Genomic DNA, 18,436 nt, shown 5'->3' with positions numbered 1-18,436 from the left:
TTGGAGAAAGGTCAGGGATTTCCCCTGAGCCACCCACCAATTGCTTGAAATGACATTTTCATTCTGAGTGTCTCTTGTTTTGTTTTTGTTTAAGATCCTGGAGCCCAAGGAGGAGTTTTAATATAAAACATCAGAAAGAAAACCATCACTCTGCAACATCTGATGTGAGAGCAAGAGAAAGTGGGGGGGAAAAAAGGCGACTTGCATCTTGAAACACTCATGATTTAAGGTAAGTGATTGGAGGTCTTGTCATAAGTTATGGTTAGTTTGTAATTAAATTAATCATTATTTACCTTGGAGTGTTGTGATATTTCTACCTAAGGCAGTGAAAATAGATGAGGGAGAGAATTTTAATGGCAAAAGGAGAAACGGTAGTAAAAATATGTAATGCACTTATCCTTTTGAAAAAGAGCCCCATGTGGTCCACCCCTGCAAACAAGCAATCATTCTAACACTTCCACGCGTTAAACCATGTTTAAGTCAATGAGGCTGTTCCTCCTGAAAGTTAGGCATGTGCCTACATATTTCTAAGTTGGGGGATCTCTATAGTACAGGAAGTCTGTAGAAAAAAAAAATGTGTAAGACATAGTACACAGCCAGAAAAAAATCATATAAAAGTAATGTTACTGTTGATTATAATGTCACAAGTAATCTGATTTGACTTTACAGCATTTTTAAGCAGTTAGTTTTTGTTTTTATATTTAAACATTTCTTGGGAATGCCAAACTTCTTTACAGGACCTGTAAAGAAGGTTTAATGTTATGGCCGCATTAATTGCATCATCAGTGAGGCTTTGAAAGAGCAGATTTAAAAATATAAAGAAAATAATGTCACCTTCACAATTACATGTGGAAATTGCACTTGGGTATTTGAATAGCAGCAGAACTAAAAGCTACATGACTAAGGTGAAATGGTATTGTTTTTCTTTAATATTTTTAATTGAGGCAGTTAATTATGAATTAAAGTGAAAAACTCACCTTTTCCCTTAGTCTGTTTTGTTTTGTTTGTTTTAATTTCTCTCTCATTAGGCAAGAATAGTTTCAAGTCTTTTTTTCTCTAGTAGACAGAAAAAAAGTTAGCATTTTACATCTGTAACCAGTGAAAATGCAAAATAAATGAGAATTCGAAAAGTCCCTTTCTTAAAGCATAAATGCCAAACTGTTTTGTTCCCTTCAGCCCCACAGTTGTATTGAACGAGATGAAATTCAGGAACCCACCGAACCGAAAGCCGGTGGGAAGAGCGAGGAGCGCCCGCGTGAGGGATGGAGCTGGGCACGGAGTGTCACGGCTGTGTCACAGCCCCCTCGCGCTGCTGACTTTGAGGCCAGCATTGCAGGCCCCTGCTGCCATCGGTCTCCATTTGCTTTGTAGGAGCAAAACTATTAAGTTTCTTTTGAAATCGCCAGGCTCACTGCAGGGAGCTAAATATTTCCTTTCTGGTCAGTGGACTAAAGCCATTGCTTTGAAAATTGTGCTAGTCCTGCAGACATTTGTAGTGATTTATCCAAAAAGTAAGAAACTTGTGCAAATCAGCAGAAAAAGGCTTAATTTTTTTTTTTTTCTTTTTTACGTGCAGCTCTGGTATAAGGCGTTGTGAACCCAAACAGGACTATGAGGCTCTGTCAGTAGGAGGCTGAGGTAATTTTCGTAGTTGTGAAATGAGGTGCCAGTGCAAATATGTTTGAAACCACTGCTTTGTGCCATCTCAGAGCTGTGGTTACACCCTTCCCCTCTCCTTTTCTCCCCTCTCCTCTGCCATCCCTGCAGCTCAGGTGGTAAAATGCAGTGCTTTCTTGAGCTAACTGTTTTTAAGGCATAGGATAGCAATCACAGGCACACCCAGACTGATAAAAGAGGGATAATACAGTAATTCCATATGATATCTCTTAGGCCCACCTGGCTTTCTCGCTTCTCCTGTTTCCTCGTGGCAAGCAGTGCTTCTTAGCTCAGTAGAAGGCAAAATACTTTTATTCCTGTCTGTCTTTTTTTTTTAAATTTTTTCCTTTTTTTTTCCTTGACGTCAGACCAGGATAATGTGTGTGATTTTCTTTTCACAGCAGCCTCCTTGTTCCTCTCTGAGGAAGCTCGCACTGAAGCTCAGGGAAGGTATCTTCACAGCATCAGCGTGGCCTCTCTAATCATTTGATCAGCTTTCTCGTGTAGCCACAGAAGTGTTGAGCCTTGCTTTAGTTTTCCTTGCGCTTGAGAGCAGAGCAGCTCATGGCAGATTCTAGAGAAAAGGGAAGGTCTTTGGTGGCGAGAGACGCCTTTTGAGATGTATTGAAATGTACTGCCGCTCCTGCCGTTCCTCGGTGCTTTTTGCAGCGCTCGGAGCAATAAAGTGCTTTTTGTGGGGCTGGGGGTGGCGCTGCGCCGTGTGCCAGGCGGTCATGGGGTGCTGCGCAGGGAAAGGACCCGCTCTCTCCTGCCTTTTATTTTGTGCAGGGAGGGGTTGTGGGGGGCTGATTTGGCCCATGCTGAACACTGGCCGGTTTTGCTCTGCCTTTCTCTGCCCTCCTGTCGGCGTGCCATGTTCAGATGGCAGCAGTCAGTCACAAATTGTCCCCTGTCCACGCTCGTCGTCTCTCCTAAGCCATTTGTTTAGTGGAGCCCTTCAAGAAAGATGGCACCGTTTTGTTTTATTTTTTTTATTTTGTTTTATTTTTTCCCCCTAACTAATGGAAAAAGAGGTTGTTTGTTTGTTTGTGTTTTCCCCTCAAGTCAGCTGCATTAGTTCCCAAAGCAACTTGTGTTAAGTGGAAATGAGGCTTTGATAATATGTGTGCTTGCTGGAGACTCGCTTAGATTTTTTTCCCTGCACATGGATCTTTTCAAAGGGGCCCTTCTATTGTGCGTCAGAAAGTGCATGCCCGGGCTGCTGGGCACATAAGGGGATTGTTCATTTGTTTGGAGACGTGTGTGAAGCCTTTGTGCAGAGGAGATGGTGGGGAGAGAGGACGGAGACCACGGTCGCGGGCAGCCGAGGCACCTCCCTGGACCAGGACCGTGCTGAGCTCCCGCCTCTCCTGCTGCCGCCGCGGATGTGCTCTTGGTGCCGGTGAGCATTGCCTTGGATTTTCACCCCTTAATGTGTCATGAAAATTGATGACTTGAAGCTTGTGCAGCTGTTGACTGGGCTGCCTGTAAGCCACATAAGGCAAAATATTCGAAAGCTGTAAAATTTCCAGTGCTCTCTTTAAACCATGTACGCTGGCTTTCAAAACAGTGATGTAAATACGAACCATGCCAATACTGGGCTTCCTCGCTGTGAGGTTATTTATTATAAAGGACGTTGGGTATAAGTCACTTCAGCGTAGAGCGAGATAAGAGCTTGAAGCCGAACCTTGGACCCAGGCCCACGAGCAGCTTTGCGAAGGCAGGATCCAGATCGGCGGTTCAGGCAGCCACCCGGCTCTCACCGTGGGGCGGATCATCGGAGCCGCGCTGTGGGCTTCGGGGTGTCATCTTCAGAGTTTCCCCTGTAACGGGTCATCACTTGGGTGCGGAGGGCGCCAGTGGCTGGACCCCCCGCCCCATAGGAAGCCCTCCCCCCTGGTACCACAGCTGAAAAAGGGGCATAAGGAATTACAGACCTGCGAACAAGAAACCCATAAAGCTTTAGCTTTCCCTTCCTGTTCTAAGAACAGGAGTCTCTTCTTACTCATCCTTTGCCCTTGGATATGCATTTTTTTGGACCTTTCAGTCTCTAGCTGCACAATTCCTAGAGAGATGTGTGGTTACGTGTGATTTTTATGCATCTGTTACTTACATCAGGGAGTCAAATCCAGCACTTAGAGACTTTTTGTGGATTTGCAACTCGCCCTGTGAGTTTTCAGATCCAGGAACCAATGAATGGCTGGCTTATGAGGAGACATAAATGTAATATTTCTGTCTTCTGCTTGTACTCCTACTACAGGCCTTGTGTTATCTGGCAGAGAAAAGTTAGTATGTGAAGGACAGGAGGCAGTGGTGAGCTGGGAAGTATTTGGCTGTGACAGCTAACTTGTTCCCTTCTAAAAGCATTGCCCTTCTGGTTTGCAATAACAAAAGTAATTCTCATGCTGATATGAATATCAAGTCATGTTGAGTATTTTGGGCAACTTCAGAGTTGTGTGACTATGAGGAGATGCCAAATACCTGCATTAGCACTGGCTCCCATAGGTACAGAGAATCTTTATTGTTAACAGCACATATAGGAAAGATGGCAGAAATAGCATCTTTCTGAGTAAACATTGTAAGTTTCTGAGTAAAGAAACTGAGTAAACAGTAAGCAGCATCTCCTTCCCGGCTAGCCTCGCCGCTCGGGGCTCTGCATCGCTCTTGCTCTGATTGCTGGCTCTGCGGGCACTCAAAGTTCAGAGAGAGTGTGTGGCTCCTTAGCCAGGGTTTCTTTCTGCTCCGTGTAGGAAAGGACTGAAGGCCAAGCGAGTGCAGTCGATGTTACTCCTACAAGTGATGAGATAGGGCTGCTGATGTGTGAACTGTGCGTGGCAGGGAGCAAACCAGAAAGTCGATTGTAACTTTTTTGTTTTTCTCCTTTATAGCTTAACGTAGCAATCGTAACCGCAGCGTCCTGCCATACTTTGGAGCCTCTGAGTTCTGTTGTGTTAGAAGTCCCTGAGATCGCGCTAGAGATGCCGGGTAGCGCCGCGGTCAGACCCAGAACAGCAGCGGGAAGATGCGGAGTTTGGGTTTGGTTCCCCCAAAACCAAAGAGCCGTCCGGGGGGTTTGCAGCCCTTGTGGACCCCAAGGCCTCCGTGCAGGGCTGTCCTTCAGCCTCCAGCCTCCTCCTCCTCTTTCGACTCCGTGTTATGTGCCCACACCATGGGACAGGAGCTGCAGCCACTTGGTTTGAAATGATGTTTTGTGCTGTCACTGTGGAATATCGCAGTATTTCTTGTAATTGCGGGCTGCGTGCCAGTAACGTACAATAACATTTTGCTCTTCCTGCCCTGTTGCTTCTGTAGGCATTCACTGCAATCCGGGCTGCGTTTGCAGTACGTGGTATTTTCTCTAGACTCTGCTCATTAGCTATTGTAGATATTTTTGGATTATTCATTCCTACCCACGTGTGTCCATACAAATCTGTCTCAGAAAGTGCTGCAGAGAGTGGCAGTCTCTGTTGAACAAGCAATTGTTGTGGCTTCCAGAGTAATATTCTTGTGAAAGTATGAGGCAAGAATGAGATGAAAATGGAGATGAGTGTTGCTATGTAAATTTAAAACTGGATGTGATTTTAAAGTACTGCTCACAGCTAAGGAGCCTCATCTTTCTTTGGCTGATCCTATGTGTGTTGCTAAAGTGCTGGGCTTCCCCCAGCCCTAGGTAGCTGCAACCTCTGGGATAGTGCAGTTTTGGGAGCCTGTAGTGATTCCTCATGCTTTTAGTTCAGGCGTTTTCTTGTTACAATTGCTTTCCGCTGGAAACTTGGAAGATGGCTAGTGGCACTCGTGCCAACAATTGTTTATTAACGTTGTCATGGTCTGGGGATGAAATTTTTGTGAAAGGGAAATTCAAGTCCTAGACATCAGTGTTCACAGCTAGTCAGGCTGCATGAAGTTTGTTTCTGGAAGGTAGAGGTTGAGTCCAAAAAAAAAAAAAAAAAGGAGGAAAAACACAAAGATGGCTATTACCTTTCTTTCTGATAAATCTGGAAAAAAAGAATACAGTATGTTATAGCAAAAGGATTGTACTTTTTTGTATATAATTTTTACTGTCCTGTAGCTGTGCTGACTCACCATACAAGCTCAGTTTCAGCCCCATTTGGTTTGAATTACCATAGAGGCCTGCATTTGCATCTTCTTCTGTGAAGTACTTCTTGTCTGCAATCCACGTTGTTGTTGTTGTTCAGTATTTCATCTGACTTGTGCTTTTTCATTTTTCCAGGTCCCTGCTTTACTAGAATTTGAGAGCAATCACTCCATGTGCCTGCTCGGGCCCTGTGATAGGCAAAAAACATATTGCAGTTACAGATAGAACAAGGAATGAATCACAGCTTTTTGCCTTTCAATTAGATTACTTAAATCACTGAGCATAAGTATTCCTTTTTATGATATAGCAGCATGATTATCTCACTGCATTGACGGAACAGTGGTGGAAGTGAATGTAATTCTTCTTCTATTGCATCTCTAATGAGGCACAATTAAAAAATAGCGTGTTGGCATGCTAGTGTAGATGTGTTATTCTCGGAACTTTATTGAAGACATTTCTGCTGTTGTACTTGGGCGGCAGCGTCGTTCCGAAAACCGTAAGGATTTAACAGGAGAAAAATCTGCTTTGCGTGGTGGAAGTTAATTGGACAATAAAATCTGTCAGCTAAAAAGATATTAGGTCCGTACTGTGTGCCAGTGCCTTATTTTGTCTCACTTGGACAATAAATCTTTTATTATTTAGTTTAAAAAAAAAACATAAACAACAACAACAGAAAAACCAGCAGTTCCAATTAGGTCCTGGATCTCTTGACACCTGTGGCAAAAGTCTGAGTTACAGGTAGCACAAAGCCATGAATCCTAATATTGTCAGTATGCAGAAGCACTTCTATGTAGGAGTTTTAATCTCAGTTCTTCTTTTAGCTCTTTTTTTTTTTTTTTTTTCAAAAAGTAACAAAATTTAAGAGCCGTTCTTAGAATTCTGCGAAGAAAATTTTCTCAGCGCTTACAGCTTTGTGAAGGATGGATATCATGTGAGGTTAGAAAATAATGCTGTCAATTTTAGCTTGGTGGAATTCCATTCTCTGCTCCAAAAACCTGACAAGTAAAAATGGATGAGTCAAAGATCTCCTGGATTTTTTTTCTTTTTCTCTCTCTCTTTTTTTTTTTTTTTTTTTTTAACCTCCCCACCCCCTTGTGCAATTCCGTTGCCATTTTAGCATGGAAAACAGGCCTTCAAAGAATATCTCTGTGTTTAAACTCTGCAGTTTCTTGAAAATCCGGGACAAAAACAAGTTGATTGCCAGAGGACAAAAAAGTTATGTGTTTTTTATATATCTTGGTATTATATGAGCTTTATTATGAACTTTAAGTCCTGTTCAAAATCCACAGTAAAGTGCAGGAGGCATTTGATGAAAGGCGGTTGCATCTCTTTGCTTCAGCAGCGTGGAAATCTCACCATCAGGGTGCTTCATTACGTTGTGATGAAATTTTTCAAAATAATTTTTCTGTCTTTTATCAGATGTGGTTAGGGAGTCAGGGAAGTTGCCTGACAGACCTGAAGTGATAAGTGGATTTGGGATGTTTTAGTTGCGTTTCTAGGTACATTGCAGAGTTCTCAGTATGATCTCGGGGAAGCCATTTGACCTGTAGTTTCATGATCTTCTAAAGTACCCCGAGGATGGGCTGCTCTGCTTTTTTGTTTTGTTTTGTCAGGCTTGTTTTCAGATGGATAATTCCCCTTACTTGCTTAGTTGTGAGGATTGTGCCACAAAGAAGGCAGCAAAAACTACTAGAAACAAGAGGTGAACAGGATGATACTACCCCTCTCTTGCTCCAGCACTTGGATTAGCTTAAAGGAATTGTTAGACCACAGCATCCCACTCTCTGTGCCTCAGTTTTCCAAGTGAAAAATTAAGATTATGTCACTTAGTATCTTAGTGAGAAGCTGACTGCAGAAACAGTAGGGACTGAGAATTGTGCAGCTACTAGTATTACATGAGTGATGTAGTAGGTTTGAGATAAACCACGTTGTCTTGGCAAAATCGTTGGGATTGCTATGAGCAAAATTATTAATTGCATTTTTTTCCCAAATTGCAGAAATGGCCTATTCAGGCATATTCTGGCTTGTCAGAATGAATGGGTGAAGTGTGAAGCCTATGAAGAATTAAGCTGCTGAAATGTGATGGAAAAACAGCTTAAAATGATCATAAAGGGAGGATCTGTACATTTTTCTTCTGCAAAAGATAGCTTGTATTTTACTTAAAAATTGGCAAAGAAAAGAGGAAAAGAAAAATGCAAGTGTCCCCTTAAGAGCTACTGTGTCAAATTTGAAGAATGATTTGAATTCAGTCACTAAAGTGTGAAATGGAGGGATTTTAGTTCTGCTTTAAATTATGCATCTCAAATTAACCTTAGCTGCAGAGTCTCTGCTGACGCCCCCGTAATGACACATTATTGGTATTAATGGCTTCTTTGTGACTTGAGATACAAACAGACATTCCAGACAGAAACATTTAGGCTTCAAGCTACATAAGACACAAGGCATAAGTTTCCACCTTGTGTTTCCAGTGACAGAGCCCTGTTCTCCTGGTGGATGTTACTCGTGAGCTGCTCTTCCCAGCCTCGAGCCCTTCATCCTGGCAGTGTAAAAACTTGCTGCACAAGTTCAGAAGAGCAGGAGAGCAATGAATTTGAAGGGAGTGTGGAGCCCAGCCAAAAGCAGCGTTGTGGAAGTATGGGAGAAAGCCTGGGATTTGGGCAGTAGGAGGGGAGAGAGCTGATAGCAGATGATCATCTTGGAAGGAAAGGGACCCAAAGCCATGCAGGAAATGGAGGAGAGATGCCAGAATTGAGGGAGGAAGTCGCTAAGTAAGGGAGGAGTGAGGATAATAAATAGTAAAGGCTGTAGTAGGTGTTTTTTAGCCCTTTTTGGGCCCCACAGACATGAGAAAGCATCATGCTTCTGGAGCTCTGTGTGGTTAAGTCGATCCTTTGAAGCTCCCCGACATGGTTTGGAAAACTCCCATCTATAGGCCAAATTTCACCCACAACAGACAACAAAAACAGTTACTACCTGCCTATAGCTGCTGGGTGGACAACCTGAGTATGACTGTAAGTGGTTGGGAACAGTGTGGCTGGGGGTTCTGTGCGCACAGCGCTAACAGAGCAGTTCACGTGTTGATGGCAAAGGAGAAGGCATCAGTTACCCCTGACCAGCTTGGCAAGACAGGCCCCCCCAAAAAACTCCAGCTTCTCCCCTCCAAAATAATCCTTATGTCAGTGCTGTGTTCTCGTTTTTGGGATGGGATGCCAGGATGTGGCACAGCCGCCACCTCCCCTTTCAAGCTGCAGCTCTGGGAATTTGCCTGTTCCCTGTGGCAGAAGCGATAGAAATCAGAATTCCATAATAAAGGTTGGGAAACACATATCAAATAAGTTTGTAAAATATTAGTGTCCTGTTAATCTGTGCTGTTAACTCAGAAATATGCATATGGTATGCATTATGAATAGTGCCTAGTAGCACTTCACAGAAAATGGAGAATAAAGGCGACAGCCTACCTCAGGTTTTCTGTCCTATTTGCAGTTTACCTTAAGCTGCAATGTCTTGTGGAAAACACTGAAATTGTATTGGAGGGCAGAATTTAACTGGTAAAAAGACAGCAATTCTTCTGAAACCATGCATGAAAAAGGAATAAATTTGTGAAATGAGAACAGGAAAAAAGAGATGTTATCCAAGTGATCTGAAGTAGGAATTTTATTAAATTTCAAACATGCACATGCATGCGCATACATGAAATCACGTCAGATTTCTAAACTCAATTGCTTTATTTATTTTTCCTTATTGTCTACGTTTATTTCATTAATCTTTTCTCTCATTTTTCCCTACCTCATAAGAATGTGGTTTATGAATATACTAGAATGTATGTTACATATGAACACTTAACAATACTGACCTAACAATCTTAATGATGCATTTTAGGGCTGTTTCCTTCTTTTCAGCTATTATAAACAATTTTTCAGAACACTTGAATTAGTATTGTATGTTTTCTTTTGTGCTATTGTTTTAGGCATGCTTGAAATATGTACTTTCAGCAGTTTGGGATGCAATAGTGTGATGACTGGAGATGAATGGTACTCAGTCTTTTGGGTTATGTTATATTTTGAGTGTGTGTGACATGTTGTGTCCTATGGTATGTACTGAGCGTCTTTGTGTACTTTTTGTTCCATAATGTGGGTTTATTTGTCATTGTATACACTACTAATATTACAGGAGTTGTAATTGATGGTGAAAAGAACATAAAATATAATGTGTGGCCATGATATATTTTTCTATATTTTATTGTTCGATTTGGGTATGGCTTGGATTTGGTTTTTGTTTGTTTGTTTCTTGTTTGCTTCTTTTTTTTTCAGATGGGGTGTTTTTTTTCTTGTACACTGATGAACAATGGAAGGGCAGCCGTCAACCAAGTCCTCTGTTTATCCACAAGAGCCCTCTGGTAATAGCAGGAAGTACTAAGCTCTTGTGTAGCATTTTCAACAATTTGCAAATTGTAATGTCTAATAAATCTTCTATGCATTTGCAATCCTGGAATAAAATTTTGTTTGAGGAGTGGTTAGCCACATCCATTGCTAATGTTTTTTGGTTGCCTCTCAGGTGCAGATTTTACTGAACTTTACTTGTGAGCAAGAATTACTCTGACTAATAGACATGGCCAATCATTAATCTAGGTTTTGGGCTTGGTTCTAGGGAATAATTATGTCTCCGGGCTTATTTCTAGGTGCCTCATTTCATTGCCATATACAAAATGAGCTATAGAAATTGCCTGCTGCACAGAGGGATGTAGAATAGCTGTCTGAACGTGAAAAGTGCTGTCTGAAATTGTTCCATTTACTGTTGTTACATATAACACCTACAGTGACTATAGATGAAGGATATTAGAGGGGAAAAAATCATATTATTTCAGTTAGTTTACTGCATGCATATTTGACAGCACTCTGTGTAGTCAGTTACATAATTTCCTGGGATAGTCAGATTTCTCTGTGTGGCTCTTTCAGTGATAGGAGAGAGAGAGAACACATTAAGAATCAGAAAATGTGACTGTAGAGCCAGGAAAAATTGTCAGCAACCTCAAGGAGAGATCTAAATATGTGGAGCTGCTTTTGACTCATCTTCCTCAAGCAACTCAATTTTCAGAATAACTGTACCCTCTCAGACTGCATTTTGAGATGGTATGATTGTACTGGGGAATAATAGGGATCAATAACAAGCCCAGTGCATCCTTTCTGCTGCTGACAGCCTCACTGATTGCCCACACAAGTGGCCTCCTGCCTTGGTCAGCTTAAACACCAGCAGTCATCAGCACGGAGGGATCTTTTTCTCTGCTGGAGCATGTGCTGGGAGGTAGCCTATCCATCACGGCACACTGCGAGTCAGCACGCACGGCATGCAAGGGAAGGAGAGCCGTTTTAGGGAATGGCTATTTGGTGTCTTTTCCAGAACAGGGAGAGTGTGCCTGGTCCAAAAAAAAAAAAAAGGCGACCGGGTGTAATTTGTGATGGCAGTGTTTGACGAGGTTCCTATTTTGCTGTGTATCCTGTTGTTTGGGAGCAGAAAGGAGCAGTATTTTTGCTGTCTTTGGGTCAGGAGCCGTCTGTGTTGTGGCTGCCACAGAGTTGAATGTGGATTTTCCTTGTTTTAAAGGAAGGTGCCACAGTTTTTGCCACGTGGCAGCAGGTCCATCATCTCTGTGTGCTGCTGTTTTCGTCCACCTTCCTGAACGTAGTGGAGCTCTGTGCCGCTGGCCTGAGGCCTTTGCTTTGGGCCCTCGTTACGGTGGTGGGATGCAGATAGAGCCCGTGGGCCTCCGGGCACCGCGGGTGCTCGTGAGATCGCTTCCTCGTGCTGACACAAGCGTCGTGGAGCCGTGCTGCGAGCCAGCGCTGGGAACCGGTCCAAGTTAAAAATAATCCCTCCTTTTAAATTCTCTATAAAAAAAAAAAAAAATCAAGGATCTGTTCCCGGATCTAGCTCACCATAGTTCTTACAGCCGCCCAAGAGAGATGAGGGGTTTTCCCAGTGCTGGGGGACAAGTAACATGAAAGTGAGGTAGGAAGGAGCAGTGAGGGCGTGGGACACCAAATTAATTATTGTCAGGGGTAAAATGTGCTCAGCACAGGCTCAGCTGTCACCTTACTTGGGCCTCCCATTGAGGCAGAGGCCATGTGTCACCGTCGGGCTTGAATCGCACCCGTTTGGTGGGGTTGACAGCTACTTGCAGCCTGGAAGAGCATTGCAAGTGCTCCTTGGGAGTGACCCTTCATTTCCAGGAATGCAAGCGTTTCCTCACCCAAATCGTGCCTACTTGGGTGGCTGCGCTTCTGCTGTAGGCTTTTTTACTGTTTTCTGTTACTGATTTGGGGGTTTTGTTTGTTTAATTTCCTCTAGGAATCAACATTTCTGGCAGCTTGGAAGGTTTAGCCGTTAGGCTTTCTTCAGCATTCATTCAAACTCTCTGACTCCAAGGCCCAGCAGGCCCTTCCAGCCCCACTTTTATGCAGCCTCCTTTTGGTGACTGGTGGCTCCTTGGTGAGTTCAGCTTCGTCATCAGGGGCTGTGCTCCTGTGTAACCATTGGAGCCATTCCTGAGGTTTTTTGGGTCCCCCAGCTCCCCAGGGTCTCACCTGCGAGGAGTGTGTAGCCCGGGCAGCCCTGCTGTCGCAGAGGAGCTAACCTAAACGCACAGCATGGTTTCCTGCTCTTCTGCTGTGTAACCAGTCCCCGGGTAAATATAGCTTGTGTGTGATTGTAAATTCGTTCTCTCTTGAGGGGCAGCTGTTGTGCAATAGTTGCGTACCAGTTACGGTGGTTGTGCGTGGTTTTTATGTGTGCTCTTGTCCTGCCCTTCAGGGGAGAAGAGCTTTTGTTTTACAGCATAACCCTGAGTAGGGCCGCGAGCAGGAGTCTAGTGTAGCCACAGGCGCCATCTTGCAGGCTGCTGGCTTTGGGGTGATTTCCTCTGCATGGGCACACAGGCCTTAAAACTCAAAAAAACCTCAAAAAACAAAAACAAACAAAACCCACAGCATTATTCAAACACTTCCCCCCCCCCCTCTTCCCTCTCTTATGTAGATGTTCTTTTCCTTCTCACAGTTTTTTTGTTTTTTAACTCTTTCAGAATATTTTTATTCTGAAATAAACTCCCCCCATTCTTTCTGGGGTGTCAGTGATGTGCTCCCTGTTATCTTTGTCTGGTTCCATTTCTGCTGCACTGCTGCGTCCTCCTCTGGGTTCTGCTGCCTGGCTGAGTCCAGAGGCTCTTGGCCTTTTCCCCCAAAAGACACGCTCGGGTTTGGCTCTCCAGAGATCTCCTTTAGATGTGCCCTCTCCTGTTGTGTCTTTCACTCGGGCTCTTTTCCGCTGTGGAATTAAAATAGGGTTTGGACTGTTTTTTTTTTTTTTTTTTTTTTCTTTCCTTCCTTTATTTAAAATTCTAATCAAGCAGATAAAGAACAACACTCCTTGTCCCTGCTGTGTTCTCATTTTCCTCCCGTCTCTCCTTCAATTTTAAATTATCCCCTGTGCTATGTTTGCAGGCCATATGTGTCCTTTGAACTCCGGAAAAGCTGTGCCAAAAGGAAGCCTTCCTCTCCTCCCTTCCTCCCATCTAGGCGCCGATTTTAGGTAATCTCAGTTGGTGTACGACAGGGAGCGAGCCCAGGGACAGAACCGGTGGGTGAGCGTGTGTCAGAGAGCTTCAGAAGAGCTCTGTGCTTTTGCCTTTCGAGCCCCGTGTGACCCGGCAAGCACCCAGCGTCCATCCCTGTGCTCGGGGGCCTTCGTACCTCCGCGTTCGCGTACAGGAGCCGGAGGCGCGGGCAGGAAGCCCCAGTCTCCGCCAGGGCCTCGCGCAGGGCAAGGGGGAGCCGCCTCTCGCTGTGGCGCCGCGCTCCTTAGGGCCGAGGCAGCCGGGCGGCCGCCCTGCGAGGAAGCCTTCGTGTGAGCAGACCTTTCGGGAGGGGAGAGGAGAGGTGCCCTCCCTGCTCACACCGCAGCCTCGTAGGGTGGCGAAGGCAGTAGCCTCGTTAGGGTGCCGTGGAAGGCGGGCGAGTATCTCCGCTTCATTCACTAGCCGCGGAGCAGAGGAGGCTCCGTGCTGGGCCGGCTCGCGCCTGCCTTGCAGCTCCGTGCCAGTGCTGTGCTGCTCAGGGACGTGCCTTGTCTGGGGTTTGAGTTTTCCAAGTGGGTGTCCCTTTGGAAAACAGTGACAGGAAGCAGATGTCTTTTGGGTAGCTTTCCCTGCAGCCTCTGAGAAACAACTTCTCCATTAAACCAGGTTCCTGACCTCATTTCTCAAAGGAGTTTTAAATGGGGAGGGGGGGAGAGAATAGGAGTATTAATTAGTGCCTCATTACGTACTTGTAGTCAAGTATGATAATTTCATGAAAGGATAATGTATTAGATGAATAAAAATGCTCTCCATTAAAAAAAGACATTTTAAACCACAAAGATTATTGTACATTTCTGAAAAATTAATGCGATTAGAGCAAAATATATTTAATAAATTAAAAGAAAAAGAAAACTTTAGAGTGTTTAACTTGTTGGTCTCTAATTACTTATGCTCAAATATCCAGGATTTAACCTTATTTCCAAGACTTAAACCTTACCTGCAGGGATAGGAAATCGTTCTCCCCCAATACTGTCCCCCAGGTATTTTTTTTAGCTTGTAATTGTCTGTTTTTATTTGAGGATGGATTGTCCTTTCTGATGTCTTTCCCAGGGATTAGTGACAATGAGCTGAGACCCCCAGATAGGGTAGAGTAGTCATCAGAAATGATATGGGCCTGGCTAATCCAACCTACTTGTACCAATCTCCAGACTTGGAGCTGAGAAGGTACGTGCACCATTTCCTCCATTCCTTTCGTGTGTGACATGATGTAGGATGTGTCTGCTAGGATCACGTGGCTTCCTTCACTTCCTTCATATGGTTTCACGCAATTTCAATAGTTTTTTTTTTTTTCCACAAATAGTTTGCCCCTGAGATCAGTCTGGGATTAGATATTTTCTTAACTCCCTACTGGGCTGCTTCACATTCAACTACTTAATGAGAATTGCTGTGTATATTATGGATGATAATAAAGTAAATGGTTAGAGCAGAGAACAAGCCCGTTCCAGTGTATTTGCCATCATCCCTGATGAAGCTCATATATGTGAACAGGGAGGACGTAATCAGTGAGAAATAAGCCTTGGTGTAAAGGTAGAAGAGGTACTCAGCTTACAACAAGATTTAAAAAAACTTTCTGTTTCTTGTGACATTTGGAACACGTACATTTCCTCACCAGCCTCAATACTAACACTATGAAGTATTTTATCCTCTCTTGACTGGTAAGCTTTCTTAGTATATTCAGAGCAGATACTCTGACTCCTCAAGTCCTCTGAGTGCTTCCGAGGTACTTGGGTCTTCCAAAACATTCATTCCTTGTAACTAGGTGCACTAAAATTAACTAGGTGCACTAAAATGTAGGAAAGAGTAGCACTTTCATTTCCTCATTTCCTCAGCAAGCCGTTCCAGGCACAGTGCCCCGTTCAGCCATCTTATTTGGGCAGTGTGCACATGGGAAGGGGATTGTCTGACCTCAACTATTCTGTGATTCTGTTGATTAACCTGTAATGGCCTTTTGAAGATTTTGAGGCATCTATCATTTTGTGTAATTTGGTGGTGGGCAGGAGTTCTTGATGCTGTATGAAAATAGCTACCAGCAGATAGCTCCAAATTTCAAAGAACCTGATTTCTGGGTTGAACAGTGCTCACTCTCGTAAGCTCACACTTACAGGAACCATCATCATATTAGGTGCCTCCCAAGATCTGTGCTGCTTTAATGTTCCAATATATGACTAATAGTCTTTTCTGGTCTTAAATGAGACCAAATCTATCGGTTGGCTTACCTTGAAAACCCTCTTAGTGCAAATGATCTCATTTTCAAAACCACCTTCTGATGTTACAGCTTGGATGTTGGATGCCCAAGTGGCTGTGGTTGTGCTCACACCAGAGCTGCTGTAATAACACCCCAAAGGCAGCTGTGTAGACATGCATGGGCGGCACTTTATGTAGTCTGTTGGGTGCCTCCCAGAGTGCTAGCTGGCTTCCCTTGTTGTTTTTTGTGTATTTTCCTCAAGTCTAATAGTGGACGCTGTCTGGATTTTTTTTTTCCTCAGGATGTTGCAGCTATGAATCCATAAAAATAGTAAGGGATAACAAAGAGGAGCTGTAACTTTTTCTTACCATTTCTCTGCAATTCTAGCTGACATTGTCCCTCAATAAAAATACTTTATTTGCAAAGAGCTCTGTTTAAGCTAGCAAATTATTGTGGCAATGTGTGAGACTAACCATACTGGAGCATAAAGAATAGTTCAGCACTTACGAGGATGAAATCGTTTCAGGTCATGTCTTTTTTTCTTTGTGTAGCTTTTCTTTTATTACTGGCACTAAGATGGCTCTTGCAGTGCAAGTGAGAAAACTAGACCGAACCTCCTGTTTTTTTTGTTGGCTCCCAGTTGGAAACCCCTCCCTCGATTTTTCATTGATAAAGTCTCACAAAGGGAATCTAGAACAGAGGAATAAGAGGAAATAGAACAATATGTAGTCTTGGTCTTGAATTGCAAAGAGAGTTAACTAAAGTAGATACACTATTGAATGAGCTGCTGCTCTTTTCATGACAAGGTTCATTGAACTGTGCTTGTAGCATTCGTAACTGCCCGCAAAGCCGTGTAGCAAATCAGCTATTTATTGTCTTTTCTTTTTTTCTGCAGAGAGTCTTTAAAAAGATATTGCAAAGCATTTTTTTCTTTCCATTTCTATCGATTCTTTTATCTGACCTTGAAAAATTCTGAACCGCAACAGGGGCAAAAAAGCGCTCACATGCAAGAATGCTTTTATTGTTAATTTATAAAATAGGCTTTCACTAATAAAATAAAGGTGTGACATTTTTAGAGCTCTAATAGTGAACGTAGCAGCAGAAGAGGCCTAGGTCTCATGCTGTTCAAATTAAGGGCAGTTGATACCAATGAGAGCAGAAACTGGCCTGTTAGATTAGCTCGTTAGCATATGCATCTGTTCTTATAATGCTGGAGGAACTTCCAAGAGTATTTTGCAAGTATGGAGAAGTAACTTCATAGAGCACTTGTCTCAGTTAAGTTATTTAGGTACTTAGCCTTCCCTCGGAGTGTTTGGAAGGAGAAGATTGCTCGTGTTTAATTCCATTGTGTGCTTTTCTTTTTTAATACCTTATCTATGACGTTTCCAGCATTCAGTCACTGAAGCAATAGCTTCTCTGTTGTGATTCTGTTTGACTTTTTTGCCGTGGTAAGAGAGTTGTCTGTTTGTCTGTGTATGCCTGGAGATACGTGTCTGTATGGTCACTTCCCCATCACGCGATGTGCGTGCATGTCAGCGCGTGGCAGTGAGGAAGGGGCTGTGCAGCACCCACAAACCCAGCTGTGGTGTCCTTCATCACAGTAGATGCTGCAGGGAGTGCAATGTTCCTTGGCCTAAAAAGCCCCATCCTGTGTGAAGCAGCCAGGGCGATGCAGAAGTGTTCTGCTTTCTGTAACTTCATTGGGCAGGTTGGACTACACTTACGGAGGCTTCTGGTCTCCAGAGCTTCACTGCGAAGCTCTGTGGTTGCCCTTCTGCCCTGCTGCCCTACGTGGAAGATTCAATGCTGCTTGTGGGACTTCTAGAGAGGGTCCAGCATAGAGCGACAAAGATGATTAAGGGATGGGTTTATCGTATGAGGAAAAACTAAGCGAGCTGGGCCTGTCTAGCCTGGAAAAAAGAAAGCTGAGAGGTGATCCTGATAAATATGTATAAATACATAGAATGCTTAAGGTTGGAAGGGACCTCTAGAGGTCATCTAGTCCAACCCCCCTGCACACGCAGGGTCAGTGTACAAATATGCAAATACCTGAGGAGAGAATGTAAACGGGATGGGGCTAAACTCTTCTTGGTGGTGGCCAGTGAGAGGAGAAGTGGTAATGGGTATAAATTAAAACACAGGAAGTTCTATCTCTATGTGAGGAAGAACTTCTTTACTGTGAGGGGTGACAGAGCACTGGAACAGGCTGCCCAGAGAGGTTGTGGAGTCTCCTTCTCTGGAGATCTTCCAAACCCGCCTGGATGCCACCCTGTGCTCTAGGTGTCCCTGCTGGAGCAGGGGGGCTGGACTAGATGATCTCTGGAGATCCCTTCCAACCTCAACCGTTCTGTGATTCTTTTTTCTTCCCCTCCTTCCCTTTCTCTGTCTTAAGCTTACCAAACACTGTAGAGCTGTACATTGAAGTTCTTTTCCTTTTCTCACAGTTTATTAGGATGTTGTAACAAGCACACACAGCTATTTTAGATTTAGAATGCTAATATATCAGGAGTCTGTTCTGTAAAGAGCATGGAAGTGGGATATGGTTGGCTTGTCCATATGTTATTTGCAAAAGAATAAGAAAAATATGCAAAGTAGTAAATGATCAAGAAGGAAGACTGGAGGTAGTGTTTGGATTCGATGGACATTGCTGATCTCTTGTAACTGAGAGTTGTACTTCTTGCTGACTTTCTCATTAAGTGTTTATTGAACCATCCTTTCTTCAAACAAAATAAGGAATTGCAAGAGGCAAAATACTTTTAGCTGGAACAGAAAACCAGCAAGGAAGAATAAAGCGTATTGTGCTTTCAAAATATCACTCTTAAAGGATTGCTTTTGAGTGAAGGAGAACAAAACCAAGGAGGGGTAACTGATT

At 43.6% G+C, this 18,436-nt stretch overlaps 1 protein-coding gene across 1 annotated transcript in view; it reads left to right on the top strand.

Annotated features, from left to right (window-relative positions):
- Positions 1-201: 201 nt before the first annotated feature.
- The window catches only part of ATXN1 (ataxin 1), a 138,278-nt gene continuing 120,043 nt past the window's right edge, over positions 202-18,436 (top strand). Inside the window, exon 1 of the mRNA XM_010216966.2 lies at positions 202-229. The gene's annotated coding sequence lies outside the window, so the exon portion shown is untranslated. The remainder of the gene's footprint in view (positions 230-18,436) is intronic.

Source organism: Tinamus guttatus, unplaced genomic scaffold, assembly GCF_059628265.1.
Source record: "Tinamus guttatus ecotype Peru unplaced genomic scaffold, ASM5962826v1 Tinamus_guttatus_pri_ptg000131l, whole genome shotgun sequence".
NCBI classification, from domain to species: Eukaryota; Metazoa; Chordata; class Aves; order Tinamiformes; family Tinamidae; genus Tinamus; species Tinamus guttatus.
The sequence above is the reverse complement of the archived record's forward strand: the minus strand, read 5'-3'. Positions and strand labels throughout refer to the sequence as shown.